The following is a 6,000-nucleotide window of genomic DNA, read 5'->3' on the forward strand; positions in this document are numbered from 1 at the left end:
AAAAAGCAAAAATCTCACAAACCAAAAATACAGTAGAATTCACTGCCATTTGGCTTTCTGGTCCTCTATTCCCTTTCAAACCCTCTCTTCAGCTCACTGTCCCTCTGTGTGGCCATCTAACCATCTTTTAATTGCCCTGTTTTGCTGCCTGTTTCCTCTTCCCTCTTCATTTCTGCCACTCCCCATTTCTGATTTTCTCTCCCTCGTGTCAGCCTCTCTGTTCCTTTTCTCCTCCCACCACTCTGTCTGGCACCCCAGTGCTCTGCCCAGCAACATTCCCATTTCCCTCTAAATCCCTATGTGCACCTCTGCATCCATCTTTCAAATTCTTTATTCATTCTGTGCTCTTATATCTCTTGCTTGTAGAAAAGATGCTTTGATTATGCACGTAACTTCTCAGGAATTGATTCTGAAGGTGGCTTCTTCCATGTGCTTCTGAAAGCTGTGCAATAGAATAGTTTGAGCTTATTAGAAAGCAGTTGTTTTCTCTGTCACAGATCCTGGAGATGAGGGAGAACAGGCCTGTGGTTAAATTCTTGGTGTGGTCAGGCAGTTGTTTTGAACCCCAGTTGAATTTGTGCTGCAGGCTTTCCCCTCCTGGGACTCGCTTCCCCATCTCCTTGGTCTGTGCCTCCTGCTCTGCAGCATGGGCTTCCTTATGATGGCCTGAAACACAGGACTTGGGTGGTTTAAATGTTGCATAAGCACAGAGCAGGGACGTAGTTTGCGGAAATTAACTTTTTTTTCATTTTATTAATGAAAACAAAGGGGTTTTTGTATGGGAGGGTTTTAATGCAAAGTCATTTGAAGACATCTGTGTCGTTCCCTGCCAGCACATGGTAACCTTGGAGTCTCTGAGCCTGCGGAAGTCGCAGCGTTATGTTTTTATAGCTGTATCAGCTCTGTGAGATGTCTTTCAGGACTCCAACGAGTGTTTGTTTTCATTGTCCTTCCACAAATCAACCTTTTGTTTCTGTTTACAAGGGGGTCAAAATCCAGCCTTTCAAGTCGGTGACAGTTTCATGAACTCAGTTCCTGCGTGGGAGGATAATTTTGGTTCAGCATTTTGAATAAAACCAAGACTCGAGTGATTTTCTTACTGTCGTTTGTCTCCAGGAGCATCTCCAGTCTGCTTAGTGCTGCACCAACGTGGAAGTGGCCACTACATCAGCAAGGACCAGCTAGCGCTGGAAGGCTAAGTGCATCATCTCTGAACTGTCTCTGTTTCCAAGAGTTTATGAACCACAGCAGACCCTTCATTCTCACTTAGATCTTATTCTTTTGCAGTGTTGCAAGAAGGATCTGAGATTCTGCGAGCCAAAGTGTGGAAATAAAGTTCATAGCAGATAGAACATCTTAGGAAGCAGGAGCCCTTGGAAAGAAGAGCTTCAAAACAGATTGTTGGCACGATAGGAAATACTACCTTGAGGATACTTAACCCAAGAAAGAGCAATAGAGAGGAGCAGCAGTGTGTGCTATGAGGAGTTACATGTCAGCTACCACCTAAGAACTTTACATAGGAAAACCAAGGGTTTACAAGGTTGTGTACCTTTCTCCCCCACTTTTGTCTATGTGTGGCTAAACTAAAACCTGTATTGTGATAGAGGTGATCGCCTGCCAACTTCTTTTCCAGTGTCTCACCTGTTCTGGACACGAGTGTTCCATAGCAAACCAGATTTTTCTTGATTTGCAAAGACTGCAGAACGAGATGTGCTTCAAATCAGGCTTTAGATGCAGCAGAGAGACAGGATACACTGAGATGAAGGTGGTAAGAGGCCCTTTTCACCGGTATTTTCCTGCCTTGCCAGTTGAGTTATTGTGCACTGAGCACGTAGCATAAATTCCTGTTTTCTCCGGTGCTCAGCAGTTGTGGGTTTTCTATTTTATGCAAGTCCAGTTTGTAAAACTGTTGCGTTTTCACTGTTGTAGCCTGTGGAAACTTCCCAGGTAGGAAAGTACTGCTGAGTAGCCAAGGACAGGGAGAAAGGGCCCCTGTGTTCCAGACTAGGAAACTCCTGATGTTCTTCCTCTCCCTTCCTGCAAACGGGGAAATGCATCCCTTCAGGCACGGGGATGTTGTGTGGGTTGGTGTTTGTTCTTTCAGAGATCCAACGTGTTAAATGAGATGGAGCATTCATGGAAAAGCTCTTGTTAGAGACTGCCTGGTGCTGTGCGCGCAGTGGGCACTGCCTTGTGCCCAGCTCAGATGGCACGAGGAGGCTGGTTGGAAAGGCCAGGAAGGCGGAGATGGGCGCTTCTGGCCTTTGAGCTGTCATAGAACCTGTATAAACTCCTGCATTTAGAGACTTGCAGGTTGTCTGAACTTGCACAGGCTCTTAGAGGACCAATAGAAAGCACATCACTAATACAAAGGTCGCTCAGTCCTTTGATGCAATTTCTAATCTTGGTTGCAAAACCAGCAGCAATTTAGACTTCCAAAAGAAAAGATTGTCAGAATGTAATGGGGAGAAATTGTGTTTTTTTTCTACAACCTTGTTCTTTGGAAGTGTTTGATTCTATTTGCTATTATGTGTGCTGGCAGTACGCGTGAACACACCCAAGCAGTTTTCCCTTGGACCAGCGCACAGCAGGGGAAGTTTCAGTCAAGTTTGATCAACTTGAAAGCAAGAAAACCAAAGCCTGATGGTGAAAACTGGAGGGCAAACCTGGCTGCAGCTTATGATTCTAGCCCTGTTCGTGCAGCCCGGCTGTGCTGTTACCCATGTAGATGTTTAATCCTTTAAACACCCTACTGCTACTGCAGTGGTAGGAGCTGTGCAGCGCAGTTATGCTGAGCCAGGGAGTTAGAGAAAATGTTTCCTTGGATGTCTTCTTAAAGTCCCTTTACAACTGGTTGTGTCCTTTCTCCGTCTGCAAGGAGCAATGTAAATTCAAGTGTTCTCACTCAAATTGCGATTGAGAGTCCCAAAGTCAAGCGCAGCCTTTGAAAGGTGAAAATCCAAGCGGCCTTTAGGTGGCATCAGACTGTTACATTTGCTGCCTTCGCTCCCTGCAGTTGGAAAGCCATTAACAAAGAGCTTTCAACGAAAGTATTTTGGTGGAGATTTTGTGGGCTTTATTCCAGTTCCAGCGCAGCGAGATGAAAGCAGACATCTGGCCGTCAGGCTCGTTTGCTTTATTGATTCATTTCAAAATCCAGCAGTGGAGCGGGCTTTGTTTGGGAGGCAAGACTCCTCTGCTCCCTTCCATCCTTTTGCACTTTGCACGTAGCTAAGAACAAATTTGTATTTTTTGCACTTGTAAACTCCCTCCACTAAGCAGAAGAACGTCCTTATGTTCAGTATTTTCTCTCTAGCATACACGGGGCAGAGTGCTCTCAGCATTTCTGGGTGGTTGGGGTAGAAGTGACAGGAGATCTGGGTGGAAGGTGTACAGGGGGGTCACAGCTGAGAACCTGCAGAGCTTCAGGTATTTCGGGGTCAGGGCAGAGCCTTGCTGATCTCCCTCTCCGGTGGGCTGAGATGGAGAACCAGAAGTCACGGCAGCTGTGTGTCTAGAAAGGGTTACAGTGAGGGAGATATTTAGAAGCACTAGGAAAACCTGCTGCTTTGGAAGTTAGGCCAGTTGGGAGGGCTGTACTAAATTTTCATGGCTCTTTGCTCCTGCCAACCCATTTGTGCCTCTTTGCTCTTCAGCAGATAAATTCTGCCAAAGGCACACTTGGCATCTTGGTCACAGTCTCTGAACTGCACATCTAAAGATGAGGGCAAGATTTTGGGAAGCATCACTGCATGCTCCCCCTGGTTTTATGCTTTTTTTCCAAGTGTTTTCCCTTCATCTTTGTGGGAAATGGGATACTGGGCTATTCAGACCTTCGTTCTGGTTTGCTACAGTTGTTTTTCCATTTGTCAGACTTGAGAAGGGGAGGACTTAGCTCTTGTGCTGCTAACTGTTGTGCATGGAAAATCAGAGAGGGGGAAGAGGATGGAGGTAGATACATTATATTTTCAAATATATATTCTAGATATACAATCTAGATATATTCTTTTACTACATAATATTATATCTCTCATATACGGTATTCAAAAAGAAAGATGCTTTGAATTGTTTCCAAGAGAGGAAAAGGCACGTTTAACTTTAAAAGTGGAAGGTGTTGTCAGTGTGTTTCTTACTTGGGATCTGCCTGTAAATGAAGTGCATAAAAGAAAAATGATGGCTGGAAGCACTTGCAGCACATGTTCAGCAGAACTTCCTTTGCAGTCTGTCTTGCCTGGCTTTTCTAGTTTCTCTTTCCTATGCCTGGTCAACGTTTGCACTGGATCAAACTAAGATAAAATCAAAGGCTTGAGCGCACAAGACAGATGCAGATGTTTTCTCCTCTAGGATCTTAGGTGTAGGTGTGAAATTAGTTCATCTTTATGGCGCCTGTCCTCATATGCCACCTGCCTGCAGGATGCTTCCGGCGCTGGTGCTGCGGGGCTGCTCTCTGCTGTTTGGTTTCTCCTTTTTTTTTCCTCCTGCCTTCTCCACCCAAAGAAGTTGAGTGAAAAACACCTTTTGCTTTCTATTCGTGTGAGAATGGATGTGTATCATCAATGCAAAAGGCGGGGAACAGTCAGCTGGGGGCTGAACTGGCTGCTGATGTGCACACAATAGCTTTCCAACGCAGTTGCGTGAGGCTGATTCTTTCCCTGTAAATGTCTCTTCAGATGAATTCTGCTTCGTTTTTCCATCATTAAGATGCTGCCAGAGTTCCTGCGAGAGGGGCTGTGATTCGGATGCTGGGGTTACAGTTAAGGGCTGGTGCTTAGGGCCGGATCCGAGATGTTTGCACCACAGAGCCGAGAGCTGGGCTGTGCTCAGAATTCACTGGGCAGTGAAGCTCCTCCTTCGGTCTCGTTCTTTAGAAGCACCAACCAACTCTTCTGTTTCAATTTTGCCATGGAAATGACCGTGGTCTGTGCTGAGCAATGTTTTTGCCAAACTCCCGGGGGAGCCTTTGTTTTGGAGGGTTTGGGACTGGGCAAAGTGGATGTGTCGGCTGTGCGCGCTGGGGCTGAGCGCCTCGCCTGGAAATATCAGCTCTAGCTAGCGCACAGCTGCCACCGCCACGTGGGGAAGGGGACATCTCCTCCTGGCTTTGTGTCCCTGTCTTGCCACGTTTGGAGGGAGTGTTTTGGGTCAATCCCAGTCGGGATGTGGGGAGCAACTGTTTTGAGAGGTCCAGAGTTGCCCAGGCCCTCACCTCCCATGGCCAGGGGACTCAGGGGCCACTGAAGACACTTCTCAGGTCTCCCCATCTCTCCAGGGGGAAACATCCAGTATCCGCCAGTGCCAAAGGATCCTGCACCTTTCTGTCTTGCCTACTTCAGTGTCATTATTTCCAGGCGCCTGTCGTTTCACGTTTCTGGTGATAACTCGGTGTGGCTGCATGTCTCCAGCCACTGCTGTGGCTTTTGCAAATGTTTAACTTGCAAATGTTATTTGCAAAACAAGAGTTGTGCTCCAGGTTGTCAGGATGGGGAGTAGTAAAACTCTGTGAGGAAAAACTGAAATGCTCTATGGGGGTGGTGTTGTCCTGGGCACGGCTCTGAGTGGGAGCCTTCTGCTCCCCGTCAGACACTGTCGGCTGGTGCTGGTTTTGACCCTCAGCACACCAGTTGCTGGCGGCTCTCTGACCTCCTCACCAAGCACGGTGCTCATCTCTGGCCTTCTAAAACAGCAGAAAGTTCAAACATTGCCTAAACCAAGGTGCATGAATAAATGGCCTGATTTTTCTCAAAGGGCCGAGCGCGGTCACTGATGCTGAAAGAGCTGCAGATGAAAAAGTTACTAGTTCAGCCCCTCGCCTTGATGCACCAGAAGCCAAATAACCCCTCTGAGGATTTGCCTTGCAGAGGTCTCAGCACCAGTTGCTGAGCTGCAAGGGTGAAAAACAGCCCCCAAAACCCAGCAGCAGGTGTGATGGGCTGTCACACCTGAGGAGCCCACAGGGATTGAGTTTCCCAGTGAACATCCCAATGGCCAAGCCCTTTCCCT

This window comes from Phaenicophaeus curvirostris, chromosome 9 (genome assembly GCF_032191515.1).
Source record: "Phaenicophaeus curvirostris isolate KB17595 chromosome 9, BPBGC_Pcur_1.0, whole genome shotgun sequence".
Classification (NCBI taxonomy): domain Eukaryota; kingdom Metazoa; phylum Chordata; class Aves; order Cuculiformes; family Cuculidae; genus Phaenicophaeus; species Phaenicophaeus curvirostris.